The 19,786-nt window shown below is 41.8% G+C and overlaps 1 protein-coding gene across 19 annotated transcripts in view; it reads left to right on the forward strand.

The window, feature by feature from the left end:
* Positions 1-19,786, forward strand: part of Mtmr2 (myotubularin related protein 2) — a 61,637-nt gene that overhangs the window by 12,578 nt on the left and 29,273 nt on the right. For 6 of the 19 annotated variants that reach the window (XM_017313693.2, XM_017313692.2, NM_001373876.1 and 3 more), the window contains exon 2: positions 581-651. The exons of 8 other annotated variants lie outside the window; for them this stretch is intronic. The gene's annotated coding sequence lies outside the window, so the exon portion shown is untranslated. Of the gene's footprint in view, positions 1-580; positions 652-6,116; positions 7,048-19,786 lie in introns of those variants that run through there. 5 more of the 19 variants (XM_006510681.4, XM_030244714.1, NM_001373874.1 and 2 more) reach the window with 3 other exon arrangements.

Below are 19,786 nucleotides of genomic sequence, written 5' to 3' on the forward strand. Positions count from 1 at the left end.
ACAGTATAATGTAAATGATAGTCTTGAATGTTTGTTGTGGGCTTACTGTGCGCTGAGTGTGACACTAAGTTACTTATGTGCTTTTCTCACATAAGTCTGTATGAGCTAGACAGTATTAAGTTTTTCATTTTTATGGATAAGATTGAAGATTTGGCTGGACTGACGTTGGAGTCCAAGTCTCTTTGACTTCAGGCTCTGTGTGTGACACGGAAATGATGGAGGCGCCTGGGTTCCAGGCAGCTTTGCAGTTAGAGAACAGCTCCTGCACAGATTGATGCTGGCTCCAGCGGGTGTTCTTGACATGTGCCTTGTAGAGAAGTGTAAAGGCACATTAGTGAGTGGAGAATTTTCTTTAGCTCTGAGCAATTTGTTTTTCATACAGAAAGAAAGATGACTGGTGATATATAGTTTTCATTTGCAAGAACAGTTTTATGTTTTGAAGATCACACGAATCATGCAAGTGAAGATTTTCCCCTCCTTCTCTGACCCTCAGACTTTGCCCAGTCATTTAGAATTCTTAATTCCAGGTCTCATTCATTCAGTATCTGAACCCCCTAAGTTCCTTTGTGTTTGTTTACAGTTAATGTGTTAAGAACCATTGACATTTGAAGATCATCAGAAGTGAAGATAAAACATCTCAAAAATTATAATGTAAGTGAATGGGAAACTGCAAAAAAAATGGATAGAAATTAACATTGCCAGTAATATCCTTGGGATCAGATATTATCCCAAATAAACTTTGTGCACAAGTAACCAGTGGCTTCAGACTTTAATCTTAATTCCAAGTTCCAGTCAAGAACATCCTGTGATTTCTTCTACCTGGGGAAGCAGTCATTACGTTTTAGTCACCCAGTAATTTTCCATTTGACTTTGAGGCATGGGGTGCTTCTGTGTACTTCCTCCCTTTTCTCCCTTAGGATTTGGAAGTTTGATATGAGAACAGGACGTACAAATTTTACGTATGGGTACAAATACAGGGTACAAATTTTATTTGTGTGGAGACTGTTTTCTGGTAGCAGTCATGAAGAGGACAGAGAGATGCAAGCCTTCTCCTTCTCTTTTCTACCTGCTTCTTTTGCCTCTCTGTTTCCTTCCAAGCTGCCAAGTATTCACTATGTCTTGTACTCTATGCACTGGAATCAGCATTTTAATTAATTCATTCATTAATTAGTTTTTCCTGAGACGGTGACCAATATAGTCCACCCTGGCCTCATACTCTGTAGCTGAGTGTGATCATGAACTTCTGATCCTCTATTCTACCTCCCTCATGCCAGGATTACAGAAGTGCCTCACTGCACTTGTGTTATGATTCTGCAGATCAAACTCAGGGCTTTTTTTAATTGCTAGGCAAATCTCTGTCAGTAAGTTCCTGAATTCTTGAGAGCTTGGTGCTGTGGCTGCTATATTAGTGTTAGGCACATCAGGATCACTCAGTGCTTTTCAGACACTCTGGAGACCTGCATGTCTAGTCACAGGTGCTGCTAAGTGAGCATTTAGTTTGTAGTTTCCAGCTTATTCTGAACCATCAGGAACGGGTCCGAGAATTTGTACTGGGAAGTTTGAAATCCATCATTGGTTCAGATGCTTTTTGGAGTCTTCATCCAACTCCAAGATTTTGTGGATAAGAGAAGAGACTTTGCGAAGTTCAGTTGTTTCTCTGTAAATACAGTTGAATTTGGGAGGCTGGGAAAGGTTAGTGTTTTTGTACTAAGCACCAGTCCTGAGTTGGAGATTTCACAGGCCATGCTGCAATTTCTGTTTGCTAGATAGCCTCACTGTGCTTCCTGTTTGTAAGCCCCTCCTCTTTCCCACATTTTAATATCATAACCATTCCACCATTGCACCTGGAAAAACCTAAAAGCCACAGATGTATCATTTACCTGAAGGTGGTATGCCGGTTCCCAGTCTTTAGCCTGAAGTATGGCCGATACTGATTTGAAATCATTGTGTAAGGAAAAGCCCCCTTTTTTTTTTTTTTTAAATCTAGGACATCCCTATTCCTGTGTGGATTGAGTTTTCTATGATTCTGAAGTTGTGCTTTTAGTGTCTGAGTGGGAGGTGCTGGCTAGCTGTGTCAGGAGCAGCTCTGTCCAGCTCTGTGAAGCATAGTGTTAGGTGTGATTGTGTTTACTATGTATGGAACCTGATGCTTCACACACCAGACCATAGGCCTTGCCATTGAAATGAACTTGTATTTGTAATACATTAGTATTCATTAAAAAGTCTTAATGTTTTAAACCATATGCTTTGAATTAGCCATGTTACTGCACATATTTTAATTGTCTCATAGTTTCTGAATTATATCTTGTATTAGTAAATGAAGTTAGCCCACTTTTTAGAAAATATCTTATCATCATAAGATAATAGGATTGGGATTATTAGAAAGTGGGTTATAAACCATTACAACCCAATCTCTGAGTGCTTTCAGGTGTGTCTTAGTTAAAGGATGCTTTGCTTTATGATGTGGGAGACCAACTGGGGCTGCACAGTGCACAGAGTGCTGCTTGTAAGTAGTCATTCAGCTGTGCACAGTTACTGTCCGTGGCTTTACAGATACCAGCTCCATTGTCATTGGTTTTGTAACCACATGGTCAAAGTTGCAAATAGATCGTCTCCAAAACGGGACTTAGTCTGAGAATGTAGTAGCTCAGTTGTAGAGCCCGTGTTTGGTATTCAACTTCCAGCATTATAACAGGGAAAAGAAAGAAAAAGAGAACTTTATTATGTGGTGTTAATTCCCCACCAAAGGAATTTACTTAAGAAGTTTCATACATGCTGAAAGATGGGTCAGAATAACACTATATTTGTATGATGATGTGAAATGTTTTAAAACTAGAATGTCACAGGTGTGATGTAATTGTTACCTACAAAGTTGCCTTATTAGTTAACTGTATATGCTTACCATTAATTTTAGCTTAAAATCAGAATGAAGAATATAAATTCTGATCGCCTGACTTGTTATTTCTTGTGCTCAGATTTTATTCCGTTGTTAAGCATATGTTACTGTTACAGAAGTAGCCTAAATGTCTCTTAAATTGTGTCAGAGTCTGTGATGGTTAGTGCCATGTACTTGAGGATATAGAATCACCTGGGATATGGGCCTCTGGATATGCCTGTGGGGAATTATCTTGATTATATTATTCCATGTGGGAAGAAAACCTGTCTTAATAGTGGTTGGGATCATTCCCTGGGCAAGGGAATATTGAGTACACAGAACAGAGGAAGCGAGCTGAGCACTAGTGCATTCGTCTCTGCTTCTGGACTGTGGATGTGAGTAACCAACTGTCTTAGGCCCCTGCTGCTGTGACTTTCCCTGAGGATGTGAGTAGCCAACTGTCTCATACTCCTGCTGCTGTGACTTTCCCACCATGATGGACTTCACCTTTGAGTTGTAAGTTGAAATAAACTACTTCTTCCTTAAGTTGCTCTAGCCAAGTATTTTATCACAGCAAGAGGAAAACAAACTAGAGCAGAGCCTTAGTGATCAATCCAGATTATCACCTTTAGTATGTGAAATACTCAAGGATACTGTATTAGAAGACTTCCTTCAGCACATATTCATGGAAGGAAATGATTAGCAAAGAAGCAGCTGAGTAACTCTACTTCCAGGTGAGGCTGTATATTGGGGCTAGGTAGCCACTGGGCAGAAATTGCCCCTCTCTCCTGCAGACCTGTACCATCCTTCAGAGGACACAAGTTACAGGTTAGGACAGCTTAGTTCTGCTGAGACAGAATAGGCTAGTCCTTAATAATTCCTGTTTACAAGGTCTGTCAGATGATCCTGGTCCAATAGGCAGAAAACTAATACTCCAACTTCCTGATGTACAGGGGCTCTATAGATAGACAGCTGTCTCTATAATTTGTCTCAGTTCTGGAAACTGTATTAGGCTTCCTATATTTTCAGATAATATTGGTCGTTCTTGGATTTCTGACGGGGTTGAAAGACTAGTTATAGTCTCATAGCCAACCCAGGTTATTTAGCATTGAGAGAATATATTTGAGAAGATAGTTTTCACATAGTATACAAACTAACCAGGACACAACATAAGATTTATCAGCCTTTTTAAAGTTAGTATAGATAACAGAGTGTTGTATTTAATTGACAAAAATGATGGACTGGGTGTTAGGTGTATTTTGTACTTTATAAATTACAGAATGGTAATAGTTATACTTAGTTTATATTTGAGAGAAAAGGTTTTTTTTTGTTTGTTTTGGTTTGTTTTGGTTTGGTTTTTGTTATTGGACAGAAAAGGTGAGATGTGGCAGAACCGTCCCCTCATTAATAAAGATTTCAAGGGGCCAGTCAGTGGGCAGTGGATAAAGAAGGTGGGCTGGGAGTTTTAGAGAGGAGAGAGATAGGAGAGATGGGAGAGAAGGAAGGAAGATGGAGGAAGAGAAAGACGATCCAGATTCTGCGTGGCTTTAAATAGCCACAGGTAGCTAGGAACATCTTCTAAGGACAGGACAGTTTGTCCCATCTAGGTGGGCAGTGTATATCAGTATCAATTGGTTCTGAGTTCATTATGTGAACGTTTTATGGAGAGAGAATTTACTGATATAAATGGGACTGATAAATTACAAGCCTTTAGAGTTTTGATTTTTCCCTGGTTGTGTGATTTGTGACAGCTAACCACAGGGGACAGATAGCTGGGAATGTGAGCAGAATCCACAGCAAGAGGATCTCTGGATGGGAGGTCACTGCAAGGGGCTAGTCAGGGAGGTGGTAAGACCGCCAGGGCCAAAGTGTAGGCAGCGTTAACGTGGGATGGTGCCTTTTTAAGTATTGCCTGCTACTGACAAGGACCTTCAGTGTTTGGACACGCATGTTCTCGATTGAATCAAAGCATTAGAACTAGTCTCCAACAGATGGCTACATCTTAATCATTTATTAAGATGTAAAGAGAGTCTGAAGAGATGACTCAGAGGTCAAGAGCACTTGTTACTCTCGCAGGACACTCAGTTCTCAGCTCCTACATAGCAGTCCACAAGCATCCATAACTCCAGTTTCAGGATGTCCAACACCCTCTTTGACCTCTGCAGGCATTAGGCATGCATGTGGTGCACATATAATCATGCAAGCAAAACACTCCCCGCCCCCCGCAAGAGTCTTGGTGCTCATGTGTTTTTGGTGCTTGCTGAAACAGATAGGTGCCCAGGTCAAAGTTTTACTGACTAAGCTGACTATCCTGCTAGATATAATCTGACAAATTTCACTTTAGAATATTTTTCTCAGTTAACTGATACATAAGGAAGTTTTCCTTGTAGGCCACATTTATGAGTCTACTTAAGTACTAATTTAAACTGCTTGCTGAATACAGATTGGTGAATAAAATCGATTTTGAGGAGTTATTTTAGGATGGCTGTGGCTGCTGGGCTCATGCTGGAGCTCTGGAGCCCTGCGCCTGGCCTCATCCCACCTCATGTTGACATTCATTTTGATTACAGTGATTGGTGTTCACCAGTTTATTACACTTCTAAATATGATCGTTCCAAAACCATTCTGTGGGGGAAAGTCTTGTAAGCTGTTATCAGTATAAATTGGTTCAGATTTATGTTGGAATTAACAGATCACATGCACTGAATTGCTCTGGAAATAAAATGGTACTTACAATTTAACTGTGTGTCCTGGATGACCTGTTCTTACAGTGCCAAGACGCGCAGAGCTCAGATCCGTCTTGTTCTTGGAGTGAAGACTCTCATCTCTGTCAGTTCCCTTGATAAAACATCGTTTCTGATGCCTCTCTTATCCTTTAGATTAGTTAAGATTAAACACTAGAGCTGGCACAGCATTTAAAAAAGTGATTAAAGTGCACTTACTGTGTTCTGGTGAAGTTGTTTTCTCTTTTGGAGATGGAGACAGATATTCTGACAGTAAGGCTTTTGTTTTATGAAACACACTGCAGGCCTTTTATTATTTTTTTAAGTAAATTTTTCAACAGAATGACTAACAAGCACAAGCACATACAGTGCTTAGGAAGAACACTGCAGTCCATTGTGTGAGTGTTGAGAGCAAAATTTGCATTCCTAGAAAAGCTTTCCTCCAAACAGAATTCAGAAGGCGTTCTTTAATATTCATGGTCAGATGACATTATAACCAGAAAACACTCTGAAAGTACCTCTTCGTTTCATGGGATATTCAACAGAAATGGATTTGACAGTGAGGAAAGCTGCTTATACAAAGCAGGTGGTTTAGATCTCACTGTAACAACTGCTCAGCTGAGCCTGGGATAGAAGGAAGATGGCTGGTCCTGCACCCTCTTGAGACTTGTTTATTAGGAGTGTGAAAAGTAGGTGACACATGTCTAACTTTCTGGGCTCTTTTGAGTTAAGCGTGTGTGGTTCTCGTTGTGTTTGTGTCTAATTTTCACTTGACAAGGAGTGTTTTAGTGGTTTAGGAGGAATCAGGAGCATGGGTATTGGAATCTGTTAGTGCTTGGATTTTATATTCTGGTTATTACTGTTGATTGCTGCCAAGTGACAATGTGACAAGGAAGTAGACAATAATACTTTCCTGTTATTTTCCTTAGAAAGTACTGATGGTGGTAGACTTGGTAGTCCCAGGTGTGAATCCTCAAAATAGGTACCGACATTCATTTGTTTAGGAGGGATTTTCTTAATTTGTAAGTTTGTATCCTAAACATTTCTCTGGAATACATGTACCTGGAGGTCGGGTTCCCAAGTAAAGAAACTCCAGGAAAGCAGAAGGTTCTTTAACTTACCTTCTGACACTGTTGGGAGAAGGCAGAGTAGTTCCTGTCTGTCTGAGGATACCTGGCTTGTATTAAGGCTCACATCAGTACTGCACTTTGCAGTCGTAGAGTTTGGAATAGGGCAACAATGGAAAAAAAGGACATTGTGGCCCAACACCAGAGATGAGCAGATGTGTGGGCATGACGTAGAGTCAGATGATGGTTTCTGTGTGGTTCTCGTGGTGGATGGAGCAGTGCCACTGACAGAGTGGGGGATGACTGGGGATGGAGAGTGAGCACGCCCTCCGTTCTGTCCCTGCCTGCCTTCAGTGTAGATTTAAGTTGTGTTCTTTCAGAGGTATGTGTGGACACGGGGATGCATTCTTTTCTGAGACCAGAAATTAGCATTTAAATAATACCGGGTTTATTCCACTTTTAAAAATGATGCTGAAAGTTTAGACAAATGCATTTGTGATGATCATTGAACACAGGGGTCTTGACTTCTACAAGGCCAGCACACAACCATTAAGTTACATCCCAGATGTTTGTGAGTTGTTAATGGCCTTCTTAAGGGATGATAGTCAGAATTTAATGCATTAGAGTATAATTGTAGTGCTGTTATGAGGGGTATTTCTCATAGGAAAAATTGTCTGCATGAATAATGTAAAGTGTAATTGATATCCCGGACAGTTATCCAGAGTACTGGCTATATTCTGACCAGCTTTGCTGTAATGCTTCATTAATTTCTAAGATTTGTTCTGTTTATGCCTCCTGCCTTGGCATACCATGCTTGACTCTTTGAAGAGAGACATGAATGCTCTGGGGCATGGAGTATTGTGAGTGTGTTCTGTTGCAGAACACACTTGGTTTATGTCGTTTGAATCTCACCAATACCTGCATGCATTCAGTGCATTGGAAGCTGCTAGTTATGGCCTTGAGCTTTGTCAGCATGTGTTTAATAATTGTGTGTTCATGGATGTGTGTTTTGTGTTGTGTTTCTATGTATGTATTTGTGTGTATGTGTGTATATTTATACGTGTATGTGTGTGTGTTTATGTGTGTGTGTTTCCATTGAAAGCTGTAGAGTGATAGAAGAATATTGTGATTTTAATTTAATTTTAGTTCTTGCCTCTACTTACTGGCTTGGACAAAAAGGCCCACAGCAATTGGGAATGAAAAGCAAATGGTGCTACAGGTCAGAGAGAGCATTTGTATGGACAGGATACAGTATGACTAAACAGTGGTTCGAGGGACAAGACTCACATTTTTCCAGTGTTTAAATTTGTATAGATGTGCATGCACTGGGAGCGGGAGAGTTGGGGACTGTTTTCACTCTCAGGAGCAGAAGAATTATGGAAACCATGAAACCTAGTTTAGCAAAATGATTTCAGTATTTATAACTGGTTCTTGACGCTCATCAGTCCTGTAAGCCTGTGCTCCCAGCACAGTCTTCCTTTGGCCGCACTATCTGACCATGCTAATCTGTTTTCTCTCTTAATTTTCAAATTCATTTTGAGACAGGATATCATCATTTACCTATAGGTGGGCTACAACTTGCTGCCTCTGCTTCCCAAGTTCTAGGATGACAGGCCTGTCTGTCCACTTCCTGCTAACTCTGCTTCTTGATGTTTTGGTTGTGAGCCTAGGTTTTAATGGCTGAGCCATCTTTCTAGCCTTAACTTTGTTAAGGCTAAAGAGCAAATTATTAAGCATTTCACCTAATTTAACTTTGCACTTTTGTATTTAACTCTGTTGTTGTAAACTAGGGTTCCTTTTCTAGCTTCCGTTAGCTAAAATAAGAGTTGGCCTGGTATTATTTGTGAGATAATATGCTAAATTGTTACATGTATTACTTTATTTCATCATTATAAGTATACAAATAGCTCCTAGCATGCGTTTAGTACTCAGTAGGTCCTAAGTAATTTATCTAATAAATTTAAATAAAATTAAACCTAAGAGTACTGTATGCTAGCTGTTATCATAGAGCTAAGCCAGTGTTTATTATCTCCTAAGAAAATTATTACCCTTATAAGGAGTATCTTTAGACACATTTCTCTCTGTCCTGTCCCCCCATGTTCACATAAAGTATATGATTTTACCTACTATATTTTTTGCTTAAAGCAGTAGTTGTTTGTTTTTTTCTGCTTGTGTTGGTACATGCTTGTAATGCCAGCACTGGAGTAGTGGAGCTAGAAGGACCAGGGATTCAAGGCTAGCCTGAGCTGTATGAGACTTTATGTCAGTAAAGAAAATAACATTTAAAATGTTTGTTGTCTTTGGCTCTTTCTCAAAGGGCCATTTTATTCACACCTATGGGGCCCATATTCTCCCTTTGGGAATGCATGTTTTGGACTCTGGGAATCCCGTGTTACTTGTATTCTGTATAGCAGGAAATGTATTGTTTAACCCAGTAAATACTAACTGCTTACTCTACTCCTTGGATCAGTATAGTGTTCTGGATTTGATACAGCTACTACCCAGCTTTAACCGCTCCACTGTTTAGTGAACATATCAACTTGAGTAGTTTTGTGAGACCCTCGCCTTCAGTGGAATCAACATTTTATATTCTTTCTGTGTTTCCCATCTGTTTAGTCACTTGTTTCTTCTGTGTATCTCATTTGTCTTACCATGCTTTCTTGGTTGTCTATTAAGTGATGTGACTGCCTGATAAACCAAATTCATCCAGAATTTGACCAGCCTGCACCTTTCTTGGTCAGTTAATCCATCCTTCTCTGTGTACCTGTAGTATTTCTTTTTAAAAGTTAATCTTAGAGCATTGATTTCAATAAGGTGCATAGTTTAATAAGCACCTTCCTCTCTGGTGCCTGTTCCTTGGTAGCATAGCTAATATTGAACTCTGTGCCTCTTTACAGTGTACTCACCTAGCATAAAGTCATGACTAAGTCAACACTGAGTAGAGGCTAAGAAACACATGCACAAAGGCATGGTGTGGGGGCTCCAAACCCTTCAGCCTCCTACTTCATTAATGGCAGCTCCCATGCCAGCTCTGTCTGAAAAGTTCCAAGACTAATAACTCCATCAGTTTCACATATGACTCAGTTTTCTTCTTTCCTATGTAGTTGGCAGAATGCCTTCTTGATTAGAAGAATTGGGATCATATTTTGACTCTTCCCTTGCCCTTGATGTCTTACCAAGTCAGTGCTAAGTTCTGTTGATTCTGGTCCCTGTGTGCCTTATTTACATTTTATTGCTAGTTTGGTCTCTACCCCTGTCCTTAGGAGGTTCTTGTCTTAGTGTTTTCACAATGACCAATTTAACATGGGGCGGGAAGGATTTATTTTATTTGATGTACACTTCCATATCACTGGTCATTATTGAAGGGAGTCAGGACAGGAACTCAAACAGGGCAGGAACCTGGAGACAGGAACAGCCTGGATCAAGAGACTAGCCAAGAGAATAAAGGATAGAACAAAAAAGGGCCATGTAACCAAAATGGCTGGATTATATAGGGAAGGTCAGCTGGGGGAGGGCAGCCCAGAGTATTGGTTATATAGATTGAACAGAGATGCTTTTAGCATGAATGAGAAGCACTTTTTTTGTGTGGGTTTTGTTTTGTTTGTTTTGTTTTGTTTTGTTTTCTCCGAGACAGGGTTTCTCTGTATAGAGAAGCACTTTTAAATCTGTCCTTAGAAGACAACCAACCAAAAGAAATGTAAAATCTTGAACTTGTGACTATGATGATGATAGTGCTTACCAGAGCTAGATTAATAGCTTGTTAGAACTCCACTAATCAGTGTTAAAGTTCTGAACTTTTGCAGTCTTAATGTAACAACCGCATAGAGGAGGAAAGAGATCTTGTATTTACATACCTTAAAACTCTTAGACCTTTATAACTTGTATAAATTTTAAACATTTTTCCCCCATCCAACCATTTACCATGAGACACAGTGGTTGGTTATTTATTGAGAATAGTCATTGCAAAACAAGTTTCTTTAAATAAAAGATAGTAAAAAGTTACATTGAAATCTGTCTTGTGAGTTTATCTTTTTACAGTCTGGTAGCAAGGTAAGTCCTGAGACCTGATTTTTACATATGAATAGAAGGCCTGTAGCCTTGGGAAAGAAGCTGTGGTATGTTTGAAGCTTTTAAAGCTACAGTTAGCCCTTAGTATCATTAGAGATCTGAGAAGGATAAATTATAGTGAGGAGTATAATCTAAATAGCCTATGTATCAATTAAAATGACAGAAATTTCCCCATTACCTAGATAGTTGCCCTAGCTCCTGTAGTCTCCATGACTGGGGCAGTGGTGGTAGGTCTTCAGCTGTCATTATAGGACAGCATTCAGCTGCCACTTAGAGCAGTGGGCCTTCAGGACTGTGGGTGGCATTGGATATGGAAATGCCAAGGGATATTGAGGGCTTGGATAGGGTTTGAGAAATCTGGGCAGTGAATTCAGGGCTATTTAACCCTGAAGGAGGTAGGGATTCCAAAGCACGAGCCGTTCTCCCAGAGGAGGAGGTTGGAGTCTGTCTGGTCCCTTTTGTTGTTGTTGGGGATTGCCTCTCCCCAGCCTGTGAAGGTGTCCACCAAAACCAGAAGGTACCTAACACTTTTGACTGTGAGCATGTGGGTAAAGTCAAGCTGCCAGTTGGTTCCAGGGAGAGAGCCTCTGGCCTGGTGAAATGGAAAAGGGGGGCTGCAGTAACAGGAGTTGGAATCTGCTATTTGACAGATTTTTTTTTTTTTAATTAAAGGCAGTAGTAGTAGCCTGTAAGAAGTGCAAATCCTCAGGGGTGGGCTGCAGGTGGGCCTGAACAAAGAGAAACAAGTTTGGCTACTACGATGAAAAAGCTGGTGTAGATAGGACAGAATTTGTCCAGTGGCAGGAGGTGATGGTGGGGATGTCCTATTGTGGGTGAGATGGGTCCAGGCCTCCAAGGGCTGCAGCTCTAGCCACCTTGTCGTCATTGGCTTGTTTATTTCTCATAGAGATGATCGAATTGTCATGATGGGACTGGCAGTCAGTTCCTATAGCTGTTGGGAGATGGCGGACTTTTAGCAGTGCTATAATTTGGTGTTAGTTGGTTATGGATCCTTCTTTTGTTGTAAGTAGTCCAAACTCTTTCCAGATGGCAGCAAGTGATAGGAGGATGTGAATGGCTTACTTGGGGTCTGTATAGATGGTTAGGGATTGTCCTTATGCAAATCGGAGTGCACTGGTGAAAGCTATTAGTTCAGCCTGTTGATTAGTGGTGTGGGCAGGGAGGGTCTGTGCCTCAACCACCTGTATCGAACGGACATTATGACATAGCCTGCATTTTGGGCCCCCTTATGTATGTGTACCAGGTATAGATGGCCTGAAGCAAATGTGCCCTCTTGTATGTGGGAGGGATGAGGCAGTAGTTCCTCTAGGTTTTCAATGCAAGCATGAGATGGGAGTGGTCTGTGTTTGGTTGGGGAAGAAGATTTGAGATGTCGAGGGGTGGGCATGATTGAAAAATTAAGTGTAGTATCTTCTACTAGCGCCTGGAGAGAAAGAATCCAGATAGGAGGTAGAGTTTGTAAGTTTTGTATGTCAAGAGGTGGGACAGGTTGTGAGAGGAAATGATAGTGAAGTGACTAAAAGTTACTTTCTTTGATTAATGAATGTGGAGCTCAGCAGCTTCTAAAGCAACTATGAAGGCTGCCCATCTCTGAGTGATAAGGTCTAATTTTTTTTTGACAGATATACCATGGGTGCCAAGGAAGGTCTCAGTTGGTGGCCTAGGATCCCAGGTGCATATCCCTCATGTTTTTGTTACATAGAGGGAGAAGGGATGGGTTAGGTCCGAGAGTTATAGAGCTGGGACCTAGATGAAGGCCTGTGGAGCTTCTGATGGGCTTGGTAATGGGTGAGAAAGGGTTCATGTGAGGGATTCATGTGAGGGGGCTGAGGGGGAGGGAGGGAGGGTGTTCAGGAGTATAGGAAGCTGGGGGTTCCTAGGAATGATAACATCCCCTTTTTGGTAGAGGGGACTGCATGGAGCTGCTTTAGGTGTCTTCTATCCAAGATAATGGTTAGTCCCAAGTAGGTGACCTGAAGAGTGGACAGTTGAACCTTAGAGAGACTCCATTAGCCCCAACTGGACAAGAAGTCTTTTAGAAGAGCAGAGGTGTCAGTTTAGCTAATTTGTAGGGAGAGATTGCAGAGGAGAAGGTCATTTACATACTATATAATTTTAGATTTAGATTTAGAGAGAGAGAGAGGAAGGAGAAAGGAGATCCCCGGCCATAGCCTGGTCAAATGGGTGTGGGCTATCCTGGAACCCCTGGAGTAGGGCAGTCCAGGTGCCTTAAGTAGAGAGGGGAGTGTTAAGGTGAGTCCAGGTGACAACAAGGATGTATTGTGACTGAGTGTCAAAGGGAATAAAAAGAAAAAAAAGAAAGCACTCTTGAGGTTCAGGACTGAGAAATGGGAGGTTCCTGAGGGGATAGTGGACAGGAGTGTGTTGTGTAAGGGTTAGCTATGACAGGGCAGAGTGAGCCACTGCAGAATGGATGAACTGGATATCTTGAATCAGGCTGTAGGCCCCATTGGGATTTTTAGCTGCAAGTATGGAGGTGCTAAAGGGGTGAGTTTGTAAATTAATTGATTAATTTAAATTAATTAATTGTATTAAATTGTAATATAAAATTAATTGTAATTAAATTAATCAATTAATTGCAAATTAATTGATTGATGCTTATTTGGTTTTGGCAAATACTGGGGGATAGCCCCTAGTAAGCTTTTCTAGTGGCTGGACTGGCTATGGACCCTAAATACTTGCTATGTGAATCTTTCTGGGTTATTTCTGCTCCAGCCGTCTGATGCCCTAGGGATGCGTTTTACTCAGCCATGTGCTACTGTTCCATCACTTCTAGTGGAGGCCTCCTGTTCTCATTGTCTTCTCCTCCTCTGCTTTCTCTCCCTCTCCCTCCCCTCCTCTTCCCAAGGAAATGTGTTGGAACCAGTAGGTTGGGTGGCTAGGAGGAAAAGGGCTTCTGTCTGGCTTGGGGTCAGGCAAGGGGTGGGAGGATTCAAAGGAAATAGAGGCTCCCACTTTGGCTAGAAGATCCCTTCCCAATAAGGGAATGGAACAGGTTGGCACCACCAGTAAAGAATGGGGTGAGAGGAACACCTCTGAAAATGCAGTTGAGAGGTAGGGTCTAGTGAGGTTGGAAAGGTTGCTCCCCTGCCCTGACAATAGGGAAATGAGGAGAAGAGGTGGGTCCCCAAAACTCCTGTCAGGCAGAGTAAGTGGTGTTCTGGAGGAAGGAGATGGCTTACCATAATGCCTACACAGAGCTCCCTGTTAGAGATGACAGTAGTCAGGCCATGTGAGCCCAGACCCCTTCAGTTGTCCATGATTAGGTCTAAAAGGTGGGTTGGAAGGTGATATGAGTCTGATGTCCCTGTTCTATGAGGGACTCGGGGGGCAAGTCAACAGCCCATTGTTGACTCTTGAAGGCACTTGGACATGGCCAGGGTAGTCTGCAGAGGTTAGGGCAGGCCCAGGCCCTGTGACCCTCCTGAATACATTTGAAACGGAGACCTGGTGGTCTTAGGAGGCAAGGGAGCCTGAGAAGTAGCTGAAGCTGGTTGAATGGCCTTGGTCAGCATTTGTTAATTTTGTTTATGGCCCTTATGGGTCCTGTCTCTAAGCACTTAAGCTTGGCCCTAATATTGGGGCAACTCTGAGAACAGAAATAGGTCATGAGGAGTTGTTTGTCCTCTGGGTTTTCAGGATCTAGATTGGTGTACTGTAATGTAAGCAGGCCTTTGTGAGGCATTCTAGAAATTGAGATGGATTGATGTTTGTTCTAGATGATCTATTGGAGACTGGCCAGGAGGCAAGTTGTAAGCTGATCTCTAGCTAGAATGCCCCCACTGGGGTATTGCAGTCCCACTGGGGGTCCCTGACAGACTGCCTCATTGAGAAGTTGATTGTTAGTCATAGAAAGTGAGACTGTAGGGTTTGGTGATAAATTGGAATTCTTTAATGAAAGTAGATGAGTTAGAGGTATAAAACCCAGGTTTTGTTTTGTTTTTGTTTGTTTTAGTTTTTACTTTTTGTTTTTGTTGTTTTTATTTTATTTTTTTTCTATTTAAGAGAGTTCACTTAATGAACAGTAGACATGTACCTTGACCAGACCATCCTCTTGCAACCTCTTGCAAAGTGAGAATTGAGGTGGAGTTAAGGGGATCGGAAGGGACAGAAGGTGTCCCATTGAAGAGCAGGAGTGAGTAGTGGGGCTGGGGGTATAGCAGATGGTGGGGTAAAAGTGGGCATCAGAGTGGGTGCTTGGAGTAGTCTGTTGCTGAGAGAGCCAGAAAAGAAGCAGTTGTGGGTTGAGACTAGCAGGGAGTCAGGGGGCTCTTAGCAGAGTCAAGAATAATGGAAGTTCCTCTTATTCAGACTTCTTAGCTAGAAGAAGCTGAGTAGGGAAACAGGAACAGGAATAACAGAGGGAGGGCTTGGAGCAGAGATAAGAGAAAGCTTAGACATAGACTCTCCCTCTATTTCCCAGGTTGCTGGAAGTATCTATAGAGGTTCCTATTAATGTCCGGACCTAGGTTGCTGTTGGGCAGCCATTTTGATTGTTTATCTAAGGGGTATTGAGATATATTCCACTGCAAAGGCAGTAAGTTTAGAGGCCTTTAAGTTGGGTGCTAGGTGAAGCAGTCAGTAGTTCTCCAGAAGGCATGCGATTGTCACCTCACAGTTCAAGGGCCAGGGCTAAAAGCTGGAAGACACAAGTAGCAGGTACCAGGACTTTCAAATGAAGCCAGAAAGAAAGGGAGGAAGGAAGGAAGAAAGAAAGAGAGAGAGAGAGGCAAACTAGCTACTAGCTAGCTTGCTCAAGCGTGAAATGGTCAGAGGTGAGTATCTGTGAAGAGCTTCAATAGTATTCTTAAAGACCATGGCTGGGGGTACCTCTGCCTCCAAGAATACCAGGGAGGTGCCAGAAACTCAGCAGTTACTCCCTCGGATCCAGAGAAGCGCTCACACGGATTGGAGGGAAAACTTGCTATTTGCCAGTGTTGGATTGGGTGCCTAGCATTAGGTGAAACAGAAATGGAGTCTCTTGGAGGAGGATTGGGGACAAGGGATAGGGTCCTGGTGTGACTCCATGATTGGGAAGTGTACAGACACCAGGATATCCTACCGAGTCATGACACCAGTGTTACGATTTAGTGGCCAAGTAATTTGGGTATAGGCTAAGGCATGCTGCAAATATCACACCATACAACAGATCACATGCAAGAGATTTATTGGGGGAGTGGGGCAAAATGCAGAGACTGCCTCTGAGCCAGGGTGGAAGGGGAGAGAGAGCAGGAGGAGAAGGTACTGGCTTTTAATAAGGGGTATAGCACATGCGCATAGGGATAATATGCACCTAATGACAGCAGTGGAATTGTGTTGTATCTTGGCAGCTGATGATGATGTGGCCTGCTGTTGCTAGGTTACTGAAGGTGGGCTTGGGGGTGAGGTTTTCCAACAGCCTCTAAGGGGGTTGATTTCAGTCTTCCAGTTCTTTGATCCTTATTCTTTCACTTATGGATTTATCCAACAAGGATTTTGCAAGTATCTTATCTATGCCAGCTGCATGTGAGATTTTAGGGACAAGTTGGATAGGAAAGGGGAAGTGAGCAGGAAGAGAAGAGCAGTGGATAAGGGGGAATGGACACGTTGGAGGACTGGTGTATTAGGCTGAAGACTAGCCAAAAGGCAAGTAAGAAAGCAAGGTTATTGGAATGAAGAACATCTGTGCTGAGAAATTGAATCCTTCAGGTTAAAGCTTACAGAAGCAGTGTTGCTCCAGAACTGATAATGTTCATGTTGATAAAGCAGAAATGTGGATAAGGAATGTATCCTGGTGGACAGTAAAATTGCCACAATTTTAGACAGCACTATTGGAATAGAAAGAAATAGGAATAGGCCAGGTGACCAGGAAAAGCCCTTTTTGAGAAAGGTATGGTTAGTTAATTAACAAGGAAGGATTATAGCCAGTTGTATAAAAGGCCACTTATATCAGAAGTTTTCTATATGTGAAGACAGAAAAGTATACTACAATAGAAACATAAGAACTGAGCTAGAAAAATGCTGGTTGTATTTATTAGTTGTGGAAAAATGAAAAAGCCGCCCTAATTCAAAGGGGTTCAAGAAAGTAGATTCTTGGGAGGTGTCAGCTGAGGCAAGTGGGAGTTTGGAGAATTCTGCTGAAGATGCCAGGACAGTATTCTCTGTGGAATAAAAATCACAGCAAAAATGTTTGAGGGGAGTTGTTGATGGATGCTCTGAGCAGGGGAAGTGGGTGGGAGAAGCTGAGTAACTTGAGTTGATGACAAGTAGAAGGGGGCAAGGATAGCAGGAGGAACGGATGTTGGCTAGCGAAGTGTGTGTGCCTAGGAGACCTGCGGCCCAGAGTGGTGTTGGTTGATGTTATCAGGCTGCATAATTTGCTGAGATCTAGTGCCTTGCCAGTTACAAGGTTCTTACTGTCTGGCGCTTAAGATTTAAAGGGGAGGGGGACAGGCAGCTCAAACTCTGCAGTATTGTGAGGAAAGTGATTACGTGCAGTTACAGACTGTGGAAACATAGATGGAGACTTCAGTTCTAGCTGGAAGGCTTTCACTGAGGCTGATAGGAAAGTTAGTAAACGGACTGAGCTAAAATAGCCTGAGTAAATAGCCTGTGTGGGATGGCATGAGGTTTGGGCTTGTGGAACAATTGGCAAAACAGATCTTGACATGAAGATAAGTAATGGAGAAATGGAAGGAGGAGACGGTAGAAATTAGATGTGTTGTAATAGCAGCCATGGCGGCCAGAACATCCATCATACACAGTTATGTGAGAAGAGAAAAAGAGCTGTGCTTCTGTTGTGTGGCCCCTTAGTCTGAGAAGCTCACAAAAGGCAGCATTTGATATGGACAGTGGCTTTCAGCAGTCCTGCCAGTGTGTGTGTCTCTGACATAATCACAGTGACAGTGCTGTAACACATGCACACCCTGGTGCCCTCTGGTTTCATCATTTGTCTTAAAAGAGAACTTAAAGGCTCACCAGCACATTCTTGTTTGTTTGTTTGTTTGTTGTTTTGTTTTGTTTTTTTCGAGACAAGGTTTCTCTGTATAGCCCTGGCTGTCCTGGAACTCACTTTGTAGACCAGACTGGCCTTGAACTCAGAAATCCACCTGCCTCTGCCTCCCAAGTGCAGCACATTCTTGCTCAAATGCTCAGACTTCTAAATCTGAGACCAAACTGTGGTGAATCTTCTCTCCCCCTCTACCCTTCCCATGGCTGGGATCAGAAGTCTAGCCCTATTAACTCCTCTGCTCAGGCATTGGCTGATCAACTTTTCTCTTCTCTTCTCTTCTCTTCTCTTCTCTTCTCTTCTCTTCTCTTCTCTTCTCTTCTCTTCTCTTCTCTTCTCACCAATCAGAGGTAATTGGGAAGCAATGCTTGCATAACACTGAAACAAGAGATTCTTCGAATAAGCATTACAATGCCATTTCTGGATTGCAACCAGATATAGAGCCATAGAAATCAGCATTTGAATAATAAAAGAATAATCTTTTCACAGTGCACTATGACATCATGACAACATTTTCCCCTTTTAGTCTAATAAAATACTTTTTTCCTAATAACAAGCTATAGTTTGTAACATTTGTTGTCCAGCCCTTGCGTATTGAGAAAGTTCAGGGTTTAACTGAAGTCTTGACTGGAACAGTCTGTAATGTTGGATGATCTAACAAGCCATACAGAAGTTGTTCTGGATGCAGATTTTTGAGGAAATATTCTTGAAGCAGTCTGAGATAGGATGAAGCAGGATGCTGGAATATGTGTCTCAGTATCCTAACATCCTCAAGGTGAATCTCTTCAGGGCTGCTATTTTGGTTATTTATCTCTGTGAACACAAACTTTGACAGGTAATGTACATTTCTGCATTAACATATGTATGGGATGTGCAGTGTGTACCGTTCAGCCAAAGATGATTCTTTGCTTTCTGTTTGAGCAGGTAAGGCATCTGTGTTTCTAAGTTAGTTTGAACTCTATAACCTAGGATGGCATGTAATAATAAGTCATGAGGACTCTATAGCCAACAAGATTTATTGCTAGGCATAGCTGAAGTCCTTTCTGGAGACATTTTCATGTTTCAGCCAGTCTCAGAACTGTTCCCATGCAGAGGGATCAGTAATACAAGTTACTTGCTTTGTTGGTCTTTCTGACTTCTTTTTTCCTGTCTGTAGCCAAGATCTTCAGAAGTCTCCCCCTGTCAAATCTGATTTTTATCACTTTGAAAGGAATCTGTAGCTTTTTTTTTTTTCCCTGTAGAAATAAACATAAAACCCCTTCCCCAGTACAATACATTTCCTGCCTTCCATTCTGAGGCTAGGACATCCTTTAATCTAAACAGGAAGATTTACTTCATCAGGTTTTTACATAATTCAGTGACTTAGCAGCTGTTATTTTATGTTCACTCACATTAAAAACCTTTAAGTCTATAAAGCACTATGTAATCTATCTCTGTGGGATTTTGTTACTCATTTTTGTTTGTTAGGCATCTCTTTTAAAGTATAATTAGAGCTGGGCGGTGGTGGCCCTGGCTGTCCTGGAACTCACTTTGTAGACCAGGCTGGCCTCGAACTCAGAAATCCGCCTGCCTCTGCCTCCCAAGTGCTGGGATTAAAGGCGTGTCAACTTCATTATTGTTTTGTGGTAATCAATTTCATTATTGTTTTGCGCTAGAGGGCCTGGTATACACATATGGGATCTGATCTGTGTTATATACAACGGATAGTTTCTGTTTCTTGTAATTTATAGTTGACACGCCTTTAATCCCAGCACTTGGGAGGCAGAGGCAGGCGGATTTCTGAGTTCGAGGCCAGCCTGGTCTACAAAGTGAGTTCCAGGACAGCCAGGGCTATACAGAGAAACCCTGTCTCGAAAAAACAAAGTATAATTGGATCTCTCCATAGCTGCTTGTCCAGTCAGATTGTGTGGTATCTGTGATATGCTTTATATTATAATATGTAAAAAATTGTTTCATTTTACTGGAGACATATGCTGGAGCATTATCAGTCTTAATTTGTATAGGCATTCCCATAATTGCCACA

Source organism: Mus musculus, chromosome 9 (assembly GCF_000001635.26).
Source record: "Mus musculus strain C57BL/6J chromosome 9, GRCm38.p6 C57BL/6J".
Classification (NCBI taxonomy): domain Eukaryota; kingdom Metazoa; phylum Chordata; class Mammalia; order Rodentia; family Muridae; genus Mus; species Mus musculus.